This window comes from Solanum lycopersicum, chromosome 12 (assembly GCF_036512215.1).
Source record: "Solanum lycopersicum chromosome 12, SLM_r2.1".
NCBI classification, from domain to species: domain Eukaryota; kingdom Viridiplantae; phylum Streptophyta; class Magnoliopsida; order Solanales; family Solanaceae; genus Solanum; species Solanum lycopersicum.
Genome location: NC_090811.1, coordinates 4,828,299 through 4,850,173, shown reverse-complemented (window position 1 = coordinate 4,850,173; position 21,875 = coordinate 4,828,299). Strand labels below are relative to the sequence as shown.

At 33.9% G+C, this 21,875-nt stretch overlaps 1 pseudogene; it reads left to right on the top strand.

Moving 5' to 3' along the window:
- Positions 1-9,397: 9,397 nt before the first annotated feature.
- On the top strand, positions 9,398-10,812 carry LOC101255668 (phosphatidylinositol 4-phosphate 5-kinase 1-like; annotated as a pseudogene).
- Positions 10,813-21,875: the final 11,063 nt, after the last annotated feature.

Below are 21,875 nucleotides of genomic sequence, written 5' to 3'. Positions count from 1 at the left end.
AAATTTTGAAAGATTAAAGCAAAAACACAAAACATAAATTGATTGAAATGCGAAAAGTGTTACCGATAACCACTTGGAGGAGTGTTACCAAAAAATAAGATAGATATAAGTTTATATATTTGCTTAGAGAGGTGCACCCAATCATCATTGTATCATTATATGCTACTTTAAACGTGGATTCACACCTCTATATTTAATTATCTTTTGAAAAATATAACACTACTATATATGATCCAAAAAGGAGAGCATGGGTTCACGTGAACCCACAGAACTCCATCTAGATACTCCTCTGGTGACAATAGATACTCTATGTACAACTATACAATATTTTCAAAACAAAAAAATCAAAGTTCTCTACAATAAATTTTTTCCTAGAAAGTCTTGTGTGTTGTTCATCTTGTATTTCAAACATACTTAGAACAAAACTTTGAACATCTTTGTAAGATAAAAAAGTTTAAGAACATTTTCACAAAACTAGTAGGGAAACTAGAATCAGAAATAGATTTAAAAAAAATATATATACGAAATATTTTTCTTAAAGAAGAATTGTTGTTAATATGTGTCTAAAGAATCTTAATGATTCCAACAAACTTTGTAGAAACACGAAGTTACCAAGTTTAATGAACCAGTGAAGAGAAAAAGAATAGAAGAACTGAAATAAATTCACAAATCTAAAGTTTGTAAAACACGTACCAGAATCTGAAAAAATTTTAATAGGAAAAAGAACAAGTCCACTGAATTCACAGTGTCCCCTTAAGGAAATTATTCCCCTCTAGTATTCGAGGTTTGATTTGGAATATGACCTCCCAAGGTAAAATGATCTCAATCACCAGAGTATAGATACCAAAAACTTCGGTGTCAGCGAAACACTCAACGACAGTAAAGTACACTTAGAATACTAGATTTAGTAGTTGAAGAAGAAGTCCATTAATTCTATTTAAATGAGAGTAAATCCCTCAATTTATAGAAAACAAAGGATAATGCGAAAAGATTCTTATTGTGCCTTACCGGAAAGGTCACAAACCTTTAAAAAGTCACAATCTTTCAGAAAGGTCGTCACCTATCATAAAAGTCACAACTTTTCATAAAAGTCGCAACTTTTACGTAAAATTCACAACTTTTCATAAAAGTCGAAACATTTCATAAAAGTCACAACTCTTCATAAAAGTCGCAACTCTTCATTTTCCATTCACCTTTTTAAAATCCAACAATCCCCCACATGAATGGGGAATGACTCAAAGACAAAGAAACGGACAAGTATGTTTACTTTACAAGCAAGAATTAATTGCATCTGGATAAGTAGGTTTCCCCTTGGACTTTTCATAGTGAACATATGTCGGATATACTCGGTCAATCGGTAGATGCGATATATTTGAACCGTCGAACTCTGGTGTATACCTAGACAACCATATATCACACAAAACACCTCCTGGTTTCATGAGTGTATAGAGAGATGGGCTTTTGACAATCATCTTCTTTGAAAAGGCTTACACTTCACACTCACATAGGTGATTTCTAACTGTTATCGCGTAGATACACTATTTTGTCAACTCTGCCAAACTTAGCAAATCATTAAAACCATTAAGCTTTATTAACTCATTAACAAGCCTTAATGTTGTATCCTTGTCCCTGAGCATTGTCTTCATCATAAGAATGGATTGAGTTTATTGACAATGCTGAACCATCATTGACAACTTTGTTTTTCTCCTTGAATCTAGCTCTTGGGAGCTCCAGTCTGCTAGATAGAGTTACAGCCATGATGACTTGTCCTAAGTCGTAAATTCATTCCCTTAGATGATCTTTTAACATTCTCTCTAGTTAGGCCTTTTTGTAAGTGGATCCGACACATTATCCTTTGACTTTACATAGTCAATTCTGATAATTCCACTAGAGAGTAGTTTTCTAACAGTATCATGTCTATGCCGTACATGACAAGACTTTCCATTTTATGTCATGTTCCATGCCCTACCTATTGCATCTTGACTGTGAAAGTGTATGCATACTAATGCCAATGATTCGGGCCAAAATAGAATATCTATCAAGGAATTCCGGAGTCTTTTAACTTATTAACCGACCTTATCTAGAGCACCTAGATCAAAGATCATTGTAGAGCTAGCGATACATGTCTCTTTTGAAATATTTCCAAGAGACTGCTCCTCTACCAGTAGTAAATACATATGCACTCGTGAATTTTACTTCATTCTTTCGATGATTCAATTTGCATCACTATATCTTTCAATATTGTTGGATATTGTTATAATGCAAGACATAATTTAAAGTATTATTTTAAATACTCCAAAACTCTATTTATCGTCATCTAATGAATTTATTTGGGATCACTTGTGAACGGACTCAGTTTAAAATAGCAAATGTTATATCTGATCGCACACACTATATGATATACATCATGCTTCCCAAAAATCTAGCATAATCCAATTGTGAGTCATTTTTGTTTTCACTCTTTTGAAATGCAAATCTCACATTTATTGGACACTTGACAATATTGACATTCAAATATTGGAACTAGTTAAGTACCTTTTCAATGCAATGAGACCGTGAAAATGTTAAACATTGTGGAGTTCTACGAATTCCTATATTTAAGATCGCATTAGCAACTCCAATAATTTTCATTCTACTTGCTTTATAGAATACATTTAGTAGCATTTTTGTCAGTAGTGTCTCTATTGATGATCAACATATCACCAATATACAAACAAACAATGACCTTATGATTTTAATGTGAACACATTTATCACTTCCATCATTCTTCAATCCATTTGCCGACATGGTTTGATTGAATTAGGTCATTTTTTGGTGCTTCCATAATGTGACTTAACAAGTTCACATACTTTCTTTTATTTACCAGGTACCACAAAATCCTCGGGTTGTTCCACGTAAATTTGTTCCTCCAATTATACATTTAAGAAAGTTCTTTTCACATTCATTTGATGAATTTGGAGGTCATATACCACAGTAATAATTTTTGCATCCGAATGGATGTAAATCTAATTACTAATGAGTATATATATCAATAAGATCAAAATCTTATTTTTTTTCTAAAGCCTTTGACACAAAGTCTTGCTCTATATTTTTCAACAGTTCCATCAACTGTTATTTTTCCTTCTAAAGATTCATTTTGAACCCATATGTTTATTTTCTTGAAGAAGATCAATTAACTTTCCATTTACATTTTACTAAGCCTCTGAATCTCTTTATTAAGTACATTATCCTTTTCATTTCCTAAGCCTTTTAGACCCTTCTCTAGACTACTCAAGTCTAATATTACAGTCCACAGTCATAGGTCCTATTTTAATTCATTTAGGAATAGGATCTTGGACTTTGACTAGATACCCCCACACTTTGAAATATTTCAAGTTGGATTTCCTTTCTTTCCGTTTCTCATATGGAAAAGATTGTATTCTGATCAAACAAAATCGCTTTCGTTCTAAAAGGACAAAACTTTTTGTTGATCCCTTTTGCAGTAAGGATAGTTCCTCCACACAAGTTTTGTGTAAACCCGAACTTATAAATAATGCATCCATCATTTTTTTCAACGTTCGGTTTTTCATTAGATTGAGGTGAATATGGCAGTAGTTTGATATTTCACTTTCCAAACATATATCTGCACAATGAGATTTATACTCTCCATTCTAATCACTTCTTATATATTTTTTCTCACTGATTTTCAACTTCGATATTACATTGTCTAGACATTTCTATTGCTTCATCCTTACCATTTAGCAAATAGACATAGTCATTTCTAATGCAATTCTCAATAAAAGTAACAAATACTTTTTCCCACCATGAAATGGTGTAAACTTCATATCATAAATGTGAGTGTAAATCAATTCTAAGGGATTAGAATTCCTTTCAACAGATTTATATGAATGCTCAACATACTTAGATTCCACAAAAACTTGACATTTTTATTTATTGCACTGAAAGTTAGGCAAAACTTCTAAGTTGATCAATTATTCTTACAAGGTTTTGTAATTGACATGCCCCAAGTGTCATGTCACAAACATTGACTCAAGCAAGTAAGAACAAATAAAAACACTGAGTTTGAAAAGCTCTTCGCGAGGTAGCTTTTTCCTCACTAATATTTTGTTCCTATTTCTTACAATTTTGTGTGATACAAACATTGTTTAGATTGTCAAATATCCTTTTCAGAAGGACATTTCCATAACTTTCAATGTGATTGTTATAGAACTACCTATGAACAAAGTTTCATCGGGTTCAATAAAGACAATATAGTCCAACTGTTATTTTTATAAAAACATAACAAATGACTATTCACCAATATTCATGTCTATGCAAATACTTTTATTATAATAGACCTATCTTTTCATGAAAAATCACAACATTTTAAGTGATATTTTTTTTTATAAAAGAACATAATTATTTTGAACAAGTATATATATAATTTGGATCTTTCATACTAGTCACACTATATACTAGTAATAGAGAAACTCAACAACCACAATACCAAATATACTACGAGAATTTTGTGGGTATAACATAATACAAAAGTATCATTAAATTTCATATATTTTGTTCCAAAGTTAAATTAGACACCAAGTCTAATCATAAGCAAATAACCCCCACATTTCAAATGTGATCTCAAAAATATTTTTCAAGTATTTGAAAATAGTTTTTCCACATATTTTAATGTTGGAAGCATTATTCTACGAAAGAATTATAGTGCTGCAATTTTCTTTGACAATGTTTACACAATGTCAATGTTCATTCCACATAGACCCAAAATCACAAATTATAAGTCACTGGTATTTTTTCTCTATCATAAATAGACATGCCACTTAGTATTTTAAATATTAACAATAAGGACAAAACAAAATTGTACAATTTATTTCTATGTTACATTGAAGTTTATAGAAAATCAAAAGTACAACACTGACTTATTATGTGAAGTTTTCATATTCTTCAAACCAATTGCAGAGTCTAATTTATCCAGAGTATAAAACCACAAAAGTTTTTAGTCTACAAAAATCAGACACACTAATATTTCTCATGGAGTACAAAACTACAAAAGTTTTTTTTTCTCCAAACAGAATAACACATATTCTTTATCACATAGAAATGTTTTTCTTATCAAATAGTCTTCCAACTATAACAATTTGACATACTATTTTATCAAACAAAAATATGCATCTCTAAACTAAAGAATTTTAAAAGCAACATTATCTGCGAAGTAAAATTCATTCCACAACATATGGTTTGCAAATCTTTTTCCAAAGATACACATAATAAAAAAAGTAAAAAATCAAAGATGATTACTCTTAGAAACTATTTTCCTCCTTAGATAATTTAATAAGAAGGTTACCTGGTAATCTTTAAACGGAATACCATAAAAAATTTTTGTTACATTCTCACTTCGACTTTGCTAAAACAGAGCAACGAATTATGGAGAAGTTATGCATTTATCTTCTACTTTCATGATCAGATTCTCTCAATCAGTAAAATACAAAAAAATACTAACAGTATAATAATTTCCTTATGATTGTTGTTCATCTTGTATTCCAAAGATACTTAGAACAAAACTTTGAACATCTTTGTAAGAAAACAAAGTTTAAGAAAATTTTCACAGAACTAGTAGGGAAACTAGAATCAGGAATAGATTTTAAAAAAATATATATACGAAATATTTTTCTTAAAGAAGAATTGTTGTTAATATGTATCTAAAGAATCTTACTGATTCCAACAAAATTTGCAGAAACACGAAGTTACCAAGTTTAATAAACTAGTGAAGAACAAAAGAATAGAAGAACTGAAATAAATTCACAAATCTAAAGTTTGTAAAACACGTACCAGAATCTAGAAAATTTTTAATAGGAAAAAGATCAAGTCCACTGAATTCACATTGTCCCCTTAAGGAAATGTGATGATGAGAATACAAAATACAAAGAGAGACAAAAATACTAAGAGGAAGATTCGAGAAAATACAAATAGATAGATGGAGAGGTAATCAAAATACAAAGAACAAGAGGGGGGGTTATAGAGAGAGGAAGAGAGAAAGAAGGCGAGCGAGATTAAGGAAATAGGAGATTCCGTGTAGCAATCCAATTAGTAGCTATGAATTGTAAATACTCAAACTAAAGTTATAGATCTCTAAGACGATAAGTCATTATTAAAGGGAAAAAAGGACAAATATACTACCGAACTATCATAAATAGTACACATCTATCCTTCATTTTTTGGGACATTGGTGCCTCCACCGTCCAAAAACTAAAGTGTATATACCATTTATATTAACGGACATACACCTGTCATAATCTTATCCACTAACCCGACATTTATTAAATATTGGATCAATCGATAAAATTGTGTCATGTGTCCCTATTTAGTCTTCCATTAGAGTGAAGGGTATATATGCTCTAGTTTTTTGACAATAGGGACACCAATGTCCCAAAAGTATGACAGAGGGTAGTTGCATATGATTTACTATAGTTCAGAGCTATATTTGTCCTTTTTTCCTTTTTCAAATTCTCTTTTTGAAAACCACGTGACATCTTTGGAATTAAGCAAACAGTTTTTTAGGATTATTTTTTTAACAATCTGTGTAGGAAAAGGCCAAATATGCATCATTAGTTAGACAACGAGGGTATATATGCTTCTTTTTTTTAACGAAGGGGTATATCCGCTCAAATTTGCATAGTTGAGGGGTATATTTTCCCTTTTCCCCTAATTTGTTTTATTGTTAATCTCAAATAAATTCTCAAGATTGTGTTACCTAAATGTGAGGAGTGATCTTAAGCAAGTTAATAAAGAATTTTCCTTTCTAGATGAGAATTCAATTGTTTTTTTTGGTACATAAGTTAGAGGGTGTTTGGATTGACTTAAAAGTTGATCAAACCTACTTTTAAGTCAGTTTTTGACTTCTTGAATTGTTTAGCTAATACAAAAACTAAAAAATAACTTGAAATAAATAAATAAAAAATTATTTCAAATAAGTTAAGAAGTGTTTGGTAAGGTAAAAAATGACTTCAAATAAGTCCAAAACCAAAAGTACCTCCCTCTACTTTTTATTTATAACATAAAGGTCATTTCAGTTTGAATTTTAATTATAATTTAAAAGCTACTTCATTTAAGCTAACTTTAATGGGCTCTTAGTCTTTAGATTTTGTTACCTAAATGTAAGGAGAGATTTTAAACAAGTTATTAAAAAAATTTCCCTCCAATTGTTGTTTTTGGTACATAAGTTAGTCTTTAGATTTTGTTACCTAAATGTGAGGATAGATCTTACGCAAGTTATTTAAGAATTTCCTTTCTAGATGAGAATCCAATTGTTGTTTTTGGTACGTAGGTTAGTCTTTAGATTTTGTTACCTAATTGCAAGGAGAGATCTTAAGCAAATTATTCAAGGATTTTCCTTTTTTGACGAGAATCCAATTGTTGTTTCACTATTTGCCCTGTATAAATAGTGATTCTGCTGACTTCTTATCAATGTATCAAATCTCTATTCACTATTGATACTACAAACACCTGCCCACACCCAACAAGCAGTCTCTCTTTCCAGACTCTCCCTACCCCGCCCAACTTCATAACAAGGAAAAATGTCGGAATATCTCCCAATAGAGATGATGGTCCTAATCTTCTCAAAGCTCCAACCCAAATCTCTCCTCCAATCAAAATCATGGAATGAGCTAATTTCAATCCTCAACTTCATATGGCTACATACACAATAATCGGTCATCCTAAAAAACCCTGCACATTTAATCTAAAGGTATTTCAGCACAGTTCTCAAGAACAAGAAAAAAATTCGACTCGCTGATGTATCAAATTACGACACCTCTGTAATGCGATTAAGGTAGCCATTTAATGTCGATTTTTTCCAGATTATTTCTATTGTAGGTTCATTGATATATGTAACAGTGTCCTCTATATGTAAAATGATTTATTATACCATAGTAGTCCCACGGCCCAACCTCAAGGTTGGAGGTGGAGAGCACCTTCCACTTGAGCTAGCTTTCTTGTCAGATGAAATTATTCAAAATTAATTATGCTAGTCATTGCATTTTACTTAAGATAATCAAATCTTGGTAATTGCTGGGAATCTATTTCTAGATTAGTTATGAACTTCTCGATCAAATATGAGATAAACCATTCTTCAATTGTTCACGCAGAAACTGCAGAGATGCCAGATGCTTATTGATCATTCAGGATTATTTTATTGAAATACACGTACAACATTTACCTGGGACAACAATTGTGTAGGCTGGCATATTTTTCGGTGAGAAAGTGTGTGAACCAGAATGATTCTCTTCCCGGCATCGACTACCTTCAACTTTTTTAATCTCCTTTGTTGTTCTGAAGTTCGCTGAAGTTAAAGAAATTTGAGGTACCACTATTTCTTTAACAGGTTTAATCCGTTTTATCTTGGGAGAAATTAATCCATAACCTTGGGTACAGTGAGGGGATTAAATTTCTTAAGGACATACAGTAGTTTCTGTGGACTCGGATTACTTCTTGTATTTTATGTATTTTCTACTTCATCTTATTTCTGTTTCTGTTTATTAACCTTATAAATACAGGTTACTATAACAATAACTAGTGGAACCATGTCCACTCTTACCTATAAAGTATCAAACTACCTAAACATATCCCACCATAACCACAGACTCAACCGGCAATGTATAAGAAGATGATCATGTCCTTGCCCATCTCCTTACACATATAACACCAGACAACCTTTCGCTCACTAAAATTTTCCACTGTCAAATCAACCCTCAAGCATCTAAGGTAGTGAAAACACACAATTTCATCAGCACCTTTGGCGTCCATATTGCATTACATGGAAAATCATAATCTACACATGCTTCGGTAGATGATTAAATTTTTGCTTACAAGTAATCTTGAGTTTTTGAAGCGTATATGTTATATTAGTTCAAACTAATGAATCCAATACCATTGATCCCTTAATCTGTAATGAATAACACCAGAAATAACAACTTAGCGATAATAAAGAAATACGAGATTAGTAATGAATAAGTGTGCCGAGTGCTCAACAATACCACCAAAAAAAGAGAGAAAAAAAATCATTAAAAAAGTCTCCCGGCACCGGCAATGTCGTCGGTACCGACTCTCCGTATAGCACAGTACTGTTGAGTCGAGCTGAAAAAGAAAGAAGGAAATGCGTGAAACTGTGAAGAAACCTTGTGTTGTTGTTGCTGCTACTACTATGACGAAGAAAACTAGTCCGGAAGAAGATGGAGACGTGATAATCATCCCTCCGTTGTGTACATCAGCTAATCGGTCAAGATTGCAAGCTGGGTCACATTGCATAACGCCGACGAATGATGATATGGCTGAGTTCCAGCAGCTTCCGAACGGAGATCTGTACACTGGAACATTTTGGGAAAAGTTCCGCATGGTAATGTGAATTGTGAAGTATTTATGGTCTGATGGGTGTATGTATGAAGGTGAGCGGAGAAGAGGGAAGGCGAGTGGTAAAGGAAAGTTTTCGTGGCCTTCAGGGGCGACTCATGAAGGATGGGAGAATGGATGGGTATGGGACGTTTATCGGAGCTGGTGGGGACATGTATCGGGGTTGGTGGGCAGCAGATCGGAAACGTGGGTTTGGGGACAAGTTATATGCTAATGGGGATTTGTAGGTTGGTTCTTGGAAGTGAAATTTGCAACAAGGGGAAGGGAGCTATGTTTGGGGAAATGGGAATGAGTATATTGGAGAATGGAGAAAAGGGGTTATGATTTGGGCAAATGGGAAAAGATATGAAGGGGATTGGGAGACTTGTTACACTAGTCGTTCATGGGGTGATAGTAATTCATCCAAACAAGAATTTAGTACTGATGGTGGTAATGGTGGTCAGGTTCTAAGGAGATGAATGTGCGCAAAAGGAATGTTAATTTACCTAGGATTTGTATATCGGAATCTGATGGTGAAGCAGGAGATATTATTTGTGACATTGTTGACAGAAGGGAGGCTTCTTCTATGTTTGCTCCTAGGAATGAGGAGGAGGAGGACGAGGATGATGATGATGAAGAGATTGAGAGTTCCGAAGGAGATGAAAGTGGGTATTTTCGGAAGAGTCCTTGCCACTCTGAAGTTGTGGAAATGCAACCAATAACCAAGGGACATAAGAATTATGATTTGGTTGTTAGTCTTCTGCTAGGTATCAGGTATTCTACTCAGAAGCATGCCCCAATTACTTAGGGAGTTGTTTGGAATAGATCCAGCTGAATACATGCTAGCTATCTGTGGAAGTGATGCACTTAGGGAACTGTCTTCCCCTGGGAAAAGTGGCAGTGTGATAGATTTATCATCAAAACTTTGAAGAAGTCCGAAGTTAAGGTGTTCATTAGAATGCTTCAAAGTTATTATCTGCATTTTAGTCAGTACCCAAGCTCCTTGGTGACAAGGTTTTTTTGGTGTACACTGTTTTAAAATAGTTGGATTTCAAAAGACACGTTTGTTGTTATGGGGAACCTGTTCTACTCCGAACATGTGATCCATAAGCGTTTTGATTTAAAGGGATCCTCGTATGGCCGTACAACTGATAAGCCAGGAGGAAAGGCCGATGAGACTACTACGCTTAAAAACCTCGATCTCAACTGTCTTTCAATCTTGGTATAAAGAGCTTATAAGGCAAATTGATATAGATTTTCAGTTTCTGGAAGCTGAAAATATCATGGATTACAGTCTTTTGATTGGTGTTCATATCTGCAATTATAGTAACAATGGCGAGATGAATTTGTCACCTTCTGGCAAAGCTGATGCTCAAGATTATTGCTGATGTGATGCAGAAAGTCCTGATAAGGGACTGATCATTGACAAAAGGAATTCACCTGTAAGTTCAGCTGCAAATGTGCCTGCAAGGGAGATGTGTGTGACAAGGAGTGGAAGTGAGTCAACTTCTGAACAGGGTATCTGTGAGGCTAATAATTCTATCCTTTGCCTGGGCATCACTGACATTCTTCAAGATTATGATATCAGCAAAAGACTAGAACATGCATACAAGTCATTTCAGGTGGATCACACTTCTATATCTGCTGTTGATCCTAAGCTCTACTCTAAAAGATTTCGAGATTTTATAAGTAGAATCTTTAAAGTAGACGAAGGGCAAGGAGAATGGAAAGAGCATGTAGATAAGCATATGGAGACTGGAATTAGTTGAACCGGTTAACGCACTTGTTTGCTGATTATGTGATGACTGGTTATTGTGGAGTTGAGTGAACATGAAGATTTTGATGAAATGTACAGCAAAGAAATCTTTTTTGGTAGTATTTGTAGTTACTGTGTTCCACGACAAAAAATAATGCTTAGTTTCCTTGTTTAATTTGTGTTAGCAATGACTTGTAGATTATTGGAAGTTGAAAAAGTGTGTTACCTATCAAAAAAAAAAAAGCTCAACAACAATGTCTTCTGATTCATTAAAAAAATTTAAATTCACTAGTATTGTTGTAGATGTTATCAACTTTTTAAAAAACTTGGTAACTTTTGTTGTAGATGTTATGAACTTCACTTTTTGTTGTTGATTTTGGATTCACTACTTTAAATTTATGGTAAATTAAATGATACACGACAAGTAATCCCCAAGTTGTGCAACATTTAAATTCGTAGGCGGTTCATTAACCAAAATATCGGGTATTGATAATTCCTGAAAAATCTCCTAATTGAGATCAAACATCACAATCAAGTACTCCACCCTTTTCTCCCTATTCCTCTTGTATGCAGTCCATTGGACTTCCCCACAAATTTCAACCTGCGTAGAGAAATACTCTACGACACAGATATCTGGAATAGAACCATCAAAATCCTTTGAGATTCCTCAACTAAGTCCATAAATATCAACCCTAGGTGGCAGCAAGCATTGACCATCACCACGAGCATAGTCCATCCTCGTAACCTTGTAGTCTCTTGTGTTAATAGCAAAGTCAAACCCAAGGACAAACGTGTAAGTCCTTGAGTTATCACAGGAAAGAGGAGTCATTGCGAGGGTAAGACATCTGGATAAGCTAGGATGTCAAAGTACCACACGACTTCTATATTCTAATAAATAATCTAACATACCGAGAACACCGTTGGATATACCAATTATCCTACAATAGAAATAATCTAAAAATCCAACATTAAGAGGTGATCTTAATGGTACTACATTGTCAAAAGCTGATACATCAACGAGTTGAATTTTTTCCCTCTTGAGACCTATGTTGACATTACTTTTAATAAAATGTATTATCAAAAATCTCAAGGCTGCCACCCAAATTTCTGCTCCAATTAAGGTGTTTAGCAAAATCTTGGAATGCACTAATTTCAAGCCCCGACTTCATATGGCTACATAAACAACAGTAGGTCCTCCTAGAAACCCCAATGTGAAGAGATTTTTAGGAGGACCGACTGTTGTGTATGTAGTCATATGAAGTCATGGCTTGGAATTAATGCATTCCAAGATTTTAATGAACACCTTAATTAGAGGAGAGATTTGGGTGGGAGCCTTGACATTTTGATAACATTTTTAAAAGGTATTTCAGCATAGGTCTAAAGAGGAAAAAAACTCTCAGATTTTGACAACGTAATACCATTAAGATCACCTCTTAATGTTGGATTGCCAGATTATTTCTATTATAGGATCATTGGTATATGCAATGGTTCTCTGTATGTTAGATGATTTATTATCATATAGATATCATGTGGTAGAAACGAACAATTTTTTATTAAGTTTAGGCATACTTATAGGGGAGATGGAATATTTTCCTTCTCAGTCCTTCGCAATTTATTTTATCACAGTTATTTGTTGTTTGGTGTAATTCAATTGTTATGATCATTATTGTGATTTTAATAAATTTGAGTTTTTTCTCTAGTTGTGGTTTCGTATTTGACTAGATCAACTAATCAATGTTCAGAATCTTTTAATTACTTTTTACATATTAACCCAAGAGTCCTCTCTCCCTATGACTCTACGGCCCAACCTCAAGGTTGGAGGCTGAGAGCTCTTTCCACTTGAGCTAACTTTCTTGTCAAATGAAATTCTTCAAAATAAAATGTGCTAGTCATTGCATTTTACTCTACATAATCTAATTTTGGTAATTACTGAGAATCTATTTCTTAATTAGTTATGAACTTCTGATTCAAACATGAGATAAACCGCTACCAAAGTCCTAAGCTTTCTTCAATTGTTCACATAGAAAATGCAGAGATGCCAGCAATTTATTGATTATTCAAGATTCTATTCTAAAATTAAAATGAAAAAAGAAACAAAGAACTAACAATAAGTTATGTGAATACTAAACAAAATTATTTATACTGTTAATACAGAGAAGCGGAGAGGAGGCTAGCCTCCCTTCCCTTAAAAAGGACACAAGCAAACATTTTAAAATTTCAAAAGTTTAAAATCCTTCGTTTTTAACCACTGAAATTGAAAAAATTACAGCTTGATGGATTTTCTCAGTTCATTACATGTGCAAGCTTTTTTCCTTACGAGATGCACATTTGATTGCACCGTAACCAAAAGTAGATAGCTTGATCGATTTTCACAGTTCAAAACATGTGCAAGCTTTTTCTTAACGAAAAAGAGCATTAAATTGAACCCTACTTTATTAAAGGAAGTCTTCAAATGTTCACATAATTGGACAAATATGAATTTAGGAAACTTATTAGCTACTAAACATGATCAAGATTCTAAACCGTCTACTTTTACAAGTATCGGCAACAAACCCAATGTGTTCCCACCAGTGTTATCTTTAAGCGCGCTTAACCCCATAAGCGAGGCTCAAAACGTGTTGTGTGCTTCAGTGTCATCACCAAGGTAAGTGTTTCCTTGCCAATGAGCTTCGTATGAAGAAGTTACACTAAATAATTGATATTTCACTTTCTCATAAAAAAATTCAATTTCTTTGGTCATAAATTTGATATTCATGTTTATAATTATTAATCTTAGACTAAATATAATATTTCCTTTGCACCTTTTTTCATTAAAGGTCACGCTTTATTTGCACTTTGAGCTTAAAGCCTTCAGGACCTTAAAGGCTTTTTGTGTTTTTTTGCCTTTGATAACACTGATTTCCATAAGTGAGGTTTGGGGAGGATAGAGTGAACATGGCTCAGTGTAATCAAAGGTGAAAAGCGCAAAATAGTTTTAAGGTCCGTGGGGGCTTTAAGCGCAAAGCACAAATAAAGAGTGGACTTTAATGAAAAAAGGCGCAAAGAGTAAAAAGAATACAAATATATATATATATATATATATATATATATATATATATATATATATATATATATATATATATATATATATAAAGTGAAATATCAATGATTTAGTTTCAGTTCTTCATAAAGAAGTTCATTTTCAAGGAATTTTTTGTCTTAGAACCTTCAAGACGACACTGAAGCGCACATAAAGTGACGCAACGTGCTCAACATGTTTGGGCCTTGCTTCAGGGCTTAAGCGCTCATAAAGCGCACCTTTGATGAGCAAACAATGAAATGAAAGCAATAGCAACAAATAGAATCAAGATACCAAGATATAGAAATAAGAGGTAGTGATAGAAATTTAAAAAAGGAGAAAGAAACGAATATAATTCTAATACTCAAGGAAAGTGAACAAAAATATTACCTACTAACCTTCTAGCCTAATCCTCGACCTTCACACCCTACTATCAAGAGTAATGTACTCGATAAACTCGAGATGCTTCATATGTTGTCTAATCACCTCACCACAACACTTTTGAGACCTACCTCTACCCCTCTTCAAGATACTACGACCAAACTATCACACCTCCTAACCGTGACATTTGCACCTCTCCTCTACACATGCCCAAACCATCTCAACTTCACTTTTCACATCTTATATTGCACAGGAGACACCATTAGCTTGTCCTGAATATCTTCATTATCTTCATTCCTAATATTATTTCTCTTTGTACGCCACGGGTCCACCCCTACAACCTCATCTCCATTAGTCACATCTTCTGAACTTGAGAATTATTGATCGGCCAACACTTTGCCTCATATAGCAGACTCAATCTAACCACCACAAGGTATAGGTAACCATTATGTTTAGGTAGTACACTCTTATCACACAAAGATGTTATCCTTCAATTTATCACTTGCCCCAATACGATGAGTGGCATCCTTATCAACCTCCAAATTACCTTGGATCACTGACCTATGTGGTTGAAACTCTCTCTTAAGGATGACATTTGTGTCAAGCCTTGTTCCCACATCCCCTTCATTAGATATGTCATTCAACGTGCACTCCAAGTAATCAATTTTGGTCATGCTCAACTTAAAACCTTTCTACTCGAAAGCATGTCTCTAAACCTCCTATCTTGTTTTAAGTCTCATTCGTATCTCGTCGATTAAATCTATGTCTTGTTCAAATAACATGCACCATCGCACCTATCTTTGAGTGAGACGTGCAAGTATATCAATAGCCAATGCAAATAAAGATGGACTAAGAGTAGATCTTTAATGCAACTCTATCACGACTAGGAAACGTTCTGAGTCACCTCCAATAGTACAAACCCAAGACTTTGCATCATCATACCTATCTTTAATCACTCTAGTGTATGTTTGGGGAACGCCTCTAGTCTCCAAACACATTATACGTGTATCATAGTTATTTGACTTCTGATTAAGACTTCTAGGTTGTCTAATAGTCAAGCAAAATAACATAATTTAGTAAGCACCAAGTTTTTAATACAACATAATATCATTGACTTAAGTCTTCTACTAAGCCACGTAAGGCACTTGATAAGTTGTTCACGTTCTTGTACCACTTGCTCATGATCTTGATACTTTAAGTCAGCCTAAAACTCTAAGCATTACTAAGCGAACGCAAGAGAATTGCTAGGAAAGATTGTATGGTAGAAAACCTTGATTTTTTCTTTGAAAACATGTATCGTATAGTTGTATAGAGAGAATCCATTGCAGCACGAACAAAACTACACCTACCCATTTTTTAAAAAGCTTCAAAATAATACTAATAAAGAGTAGACAATAATGCAACCATCTCAACAAGAGATAAATATCAAAAAACACAACAACTTAAATGATAAAAGCATAAGAATAATTTAAGTCACAATCAATGACCACCACTGGTATTCACGAGCAAAGTGACCATCCTCGCCACATTTGTAGAAATCGCCGCCACCGCCACCACCTCAACCATCACCACCAGAGTATCTACCACCTTCGTTACTGCCACCATCACTTTGGCTACACTCCCTCGTAAAGCGGCAAGACTCTCCACACTTCAACTAGTCGCTTCCTCCTCCACAACTATCAGTGTCGCCATAAGTGTGGCGTGTCTGACAACTTTGCTAGGGAATGTAGCCAAGAAGAAGATGGTGGTGGCAGAGGTGGTAGAGATTCTGGCTATATTGGTTAATATGGTGGCGGCAGCGGCGGTTGCTACAAATATGGTAAGGAGGGTCACTTTGCACGTGAATGCACTAGTGGAGGTCGTTGATAGTGGCTTTAATCACTCCTATGTTTTTATCTTTAATGGTGTTATATTTTTTGGTATTAATCTCTAGTTGAAATGCTTGTTTTATTTTCTGCTTTTATTAGTATCGTTTGAAGTTTTTTAGTTATGGGGAGTCATGTTATATATGTGTATATATATATATATGTGTGTGTGTGTGTGTGTGTGTGTGTTCGTGTTGCAACAGATACTCTTTGTACTGCTGGCTATAAGAAAACATGTTTTCAAAATAAAAATCAAAGTTCTCCACAATACAATTTTTGCTAGCAATCCTATTGTGTTCTCTCTTCCATTCTCTTGGTGATTCCTAGAGTTTTAGATTGACTTGGTATAACAAGATCATGAAAAAGTAGTGTAAGAACGTGAGCAAGTTGTCAAGTGTCACATGTGTAAGTCCCCGACATTATGTTGTATTAAAAACTTGGTGCTTACTAACTTATGTTATTCGGAAACTTAGTTGCTTTGATATTAGATAAACTAGAATAGGAAAGTTGGAGAGACGAAATGGATGGAATTATCCGGTATTCAGATCTAGAAACAACATCTTAATCATTCAGATGCATTCAAATTCATACATCTAAATCTTAATGTAAAACAAATGACATCTAAATGGACAATAAAGTGGGTTTAGCACTGTGAATCACATGTTCAAAGACTTGGTGAGACAAGAACACTACCAGTACAACAACTGCAGTTACATGACACCTTAAAAATATAGAAATATAGAAAGGTGGACATAAAGAACACAAAGAAGGAGAGAGAGAGGATACAACCATACATAGAGAGAGAGAGAAAGAGAAGAGAGACGAGCGAGATTGGGCAAAGAGGCGAGAGAAAATTTTTCCCACTTAGCAATCCAGACAGTAGCTATAAACAGTAAATACTCAAACTAAAGCTATAGATCTCAAAAATGACAAGTCATTTTTTGAATTCTCTATTTTGAAGCCAAGTATATTTTTGGAATTAAGCAAACAGTTTTAGGATTGTTCTTTTAAATAATTTGTTAAGGAAAAGGCCAAATATGCGTTTAAATTATGAGGGTATATATGCATCACTTTTTTAACAAAGGGACTCAAACTAAAGCTATGGATCTCAAAAATGACAAGTCATTTTTCGAATTCTCTATTTTGAAGCCAAGTAGAGTTTTTGAATTAAGCAAAAAGTTTTAGGATTTTTCTTTTAAATTATTTGTTAATGAAAAGGCCAAATATGCATTTAAATTAAGAGGGTATATATGTATCACTTTTTTAACAAAGGGTATATCCACTCAACCTTGCATAGTTGAGGGGTATATTTTCCCCTTTTTCCTAAAAAAATTATTGTTAAGCTCAAATAAATTATCATGATTTTGTTTCCTAAATGTGAGGATATATCTTAAGCAAGTTATTGAACAATTACCTTTCTAGATTAGAATCCAATTATTGTTTTTGGTACAAAATTTAGTCTTTACTGTATTTACCATATATAAATGGTGCTTCCTATAACTACTTAGCATCACATTGAAGCTCTATTCACTATTGATACTTCAAAACATGCCCAAACCCATCAATCAATCTCTCTTTCTAGAGTTCTCCCTTTCCCACCCAACTTCTTAACCAAAGAAAAATGTCAGAGATATTTATCAAAATTTTCTCCTCCAATTAAGATGTTTATCAAAATTTTGGATGTACTACTTTCAATCGCCGACTCCATTTGACTACATACAGAACCGCCAGTCGTTCTAAAAAAACCTACACATTTTTTCAAAAGGTATTTCAAAACAGGTCTCAAGAAGGAAAAAATATAACTTGTGTATGTATTAGATCTTGACACTGTAATACCATTAAATTTTTTTTTAATGGCGAAGTACCAGATTATTTATATTGTAGGATAATTAGTGTATGCAACGGTATTCTCTGTGTGTTAGATGACTTATTAGAATATAGAAGTTGTCTCGTACTTTGGAACCCTAGGATATACAGATGCCTCACTCTCCCAATGACACATCTATTATGTGATAACTCAAGGACTTACATGTTTGTCTTTGGGTTTGGTTTTGTTGTTAAAACAAGAGACTACAAGGTTGTGAGGATGGTATATGCTCAAGGTGATGATAAATAATTGATGCCACCTAAAGTCAAGATATATGCACTTAGTTCAGGAATCTAAAAGGATTTTGATAGTTTTATTCCAGGTATTGGTGTCGTAGAAAACTTTTGGAAACAAGTTGAAGTTTTTGGGGAAGTCCACTGGATTGAATACAAGAGGAATGGGGAGAGAAGGGTGGAGGTGATTATGATGTTTGATCTCAATGAGGAGATATTTCACGAATTATCATTACCAAAAATTTTGGTTCATGAACCACCTACAAATTTGAATGTTGCACAAATTTTGGTTCACGTGTTTAGTGCAGTAGTTACTCCATTTGGGTAATGAAAAGGTACGGAGACACATATTCATGGCGCAAAGAACATAATATTGCACTGCGCCAGGGGAATTTGAGCTAGTTCGGCATGGTACTAGATGTTACAGATTGTTGTAAAATATTCTTATTGATATAACAGGGATGCTAGGCTAAGTATAATCCTGAGATGGAAACAAAGGAAAGCTTCAATGTTGTTGGTACTATGTACTCTTTTTATTATGACAATTTACAAATAAAGTCTTGTTTTGCTAGATAAAGGTGAGTTAGTGTCAACTGAGAAGTCGACAGATGACAATGACGATGATACTCAAATACGTGAACTCCTGAAGCATCATTTTATGCATCGGCATGTCAAAGTTTTTCTTGGAGCCAGAAATAATAACGAACAAATGTTGGTAATTACTGGGAATCTAGTTATGAAACGCGCATTAAGTTGCACCCTACTTTATTAAAGGAAATCTTCAAACATTCACGTAATTGAACAAACATAAATTTCGGAAACTTATTAGCAACTTAACATGACCTAGACCTAAAGAGTAGCGGCTGCAGGTTTCCCTTGTCATAAAAAAATTATCTAGATTCAAGATCATTTACTTTTCACTATGTATAGGCAACAACCCCAATGTGTTTCCACAAGTGGGGTTTGGGGAGGATAGAGTGAACGCATACCTTGCCCTGAGAAGGTAGAAAGGTTGTTTTAAGGAGAAAAAAATTGGTTGAGTAAACAATGAAAAATAGGCAATAGAAATAAATATAACAAGATAATAAGATATTTAAGCAACAGCTAGTGATAGAAATCTAAAAAATAAGGGAACGAAACGAATGATACTAATACTCCCTTAAAGCGAACGAGAACTCTTTCCAACTAACTAATCTTCGACCTTCACACCATTCTATCAAGATTCATGTTCTTGATAAACTGGAGATGATTCATATATTGTCTAATCACCTCACTAAATACTTTTAAGGCCTACCTCTACTACTCCTCAAGCTACTATTACCAACCAATCAAATATCCTAATCGTGATATTTGCATCTCTCCTCCTCACATGCCCAAATCATCTCACGCTCACTTTTCACATCTTATCCTGAACCGGATCCACTTCTAATTTGACCCCAATATCTTTATTCCTAATTTTATCTCTTCTCGTACTCCATAGATTCACCAAATATCCTCATCTCTCAACTCACGAATTCTCGATCGCCAACATATAGCCTCATATAGAAGACTCGCCACTCGGTAGAGCTAACTTTTATGCTTAGGTGGTATATTCTTATCACACGGAACACCGGATGTTATCCTCCATTTCATCACCATGCCCCAATTCGATGAGTGACATCCTCGTCAATCTACCCATTACCTTGGAACACTAACCCATGTACTTGAAACTTCCTCTAAGGGACAACATGTGTGTCAAGCATCTCACGTCCACATCCCCTTCATAAAACACGTCATTCAATTGCACAACAAGCAATCAAGTTTGGTCATGCTCAACTTTTGAATCAAAAGTATGTCTCTAAACCTCCAATATTGTGTCAAGTGCCCCTCATGTTTCGTCAATCAGAACTATGCCACGTGCAAATAACATGCAACAAGGCACCAATCCTTGAATGAGATGCTTAAGTATATCCATAGCCAATGCAAATAAAGACGGACTAAGAGTATTGGAAACGTTCCAAGTCACCTCCCATAGTCTAGAACCAAGTCTTAGCATCATCATACAATCACTCTAGAGTAAGTTAGGGAACACCTCTAACCTCCAAACACATTTTACAGGCATCTAAGTTATTTTACTTTTGATATTTCCAGTATGTAAATTATATAAGCTTTTAACAGAAAAGTTCCTTATTTTCTATTAAAGGGAAACTTATAAACAAGATAACATCTTTTTTATTTGGACATTACCACAACATTTAATAAATTCTTTTCCTTTTATCTACTACTTCACTATACATCAGGGGATCTTCATTTATTGTTTAACTAAAATATGACAATTCCATAGATGAACTAATTTTACATCTCCCCCACTTATCAAATTCACTGAAACTCGCATATACTGGCAGAAAGAAACAGTAATGGGTCATATTGGAATTGCCATAAAGTTGAAAAAAAAAGTGTTCTTGAAATCAAAATCTTTAAGATATCAGGTTTATTGCTAGCAAAATTAACAATAAGAAAAGAATTTTTATCTATTTAGGAATCAAACATGTGAAGAATGAATCAAAGCAGAAGAAACTAAGGGCGTACCGGATATATATATATATATATATATATAAGTTGGGAGAGCCACAATTTTCATTTTTTGTTCAATCTTCATCTTCCACCACAAATCACAATCTCTTCCATAAATACAAAATCAGTAACAGTAAGTGGAAGAAGGTGAAAAGACATTGAATATATGAAATGGTTAGGGATTTAGAATCAAAGCATGGGTGTCTGCTATTAAGAAGGAGCACTAGATTAATTGTAGAGATCAAAATCAAAAGATTCACCTTCTAAATCGAGCTTATCTAGTGTAAATTAGTACTATGTCATTTGCAAACTACTGCATAGTAGCTGTCAGTGCGGCTAGGAACTGGGGTTTCATCTATGCACACCTAAAAATGACGGCTGGTTATTTCTTATCATTTAAAAAAAAAGTGAGCAGAGGTAGGTTTTATTTATATAAATACATATTTTAAGTAAAATAGGGTTCAAATTATGGCATGTAAAATTAGGAGTAGAGATGTCAAAATGGGCTTAGCCCAGTGGGTTGGCCCAACTTAATATGTTGTTGGGATAGGATTTTTCAAGTTTATTTAAAATTAAAAAATCAATTAGCAAGACATATTTTAGTATCATATATACATATTTCTACCTTTAGTTTAAAAAATTACATATAATAACACTTCTTAATAATTATATCATATATTTTGAAAAATTAAATCAAATACACAAATCTCTTATTAGTATGATATTTGAATAATTATTCCTTAACTAATGGAATACTAACAATTCAAATTTTACTTTCTCT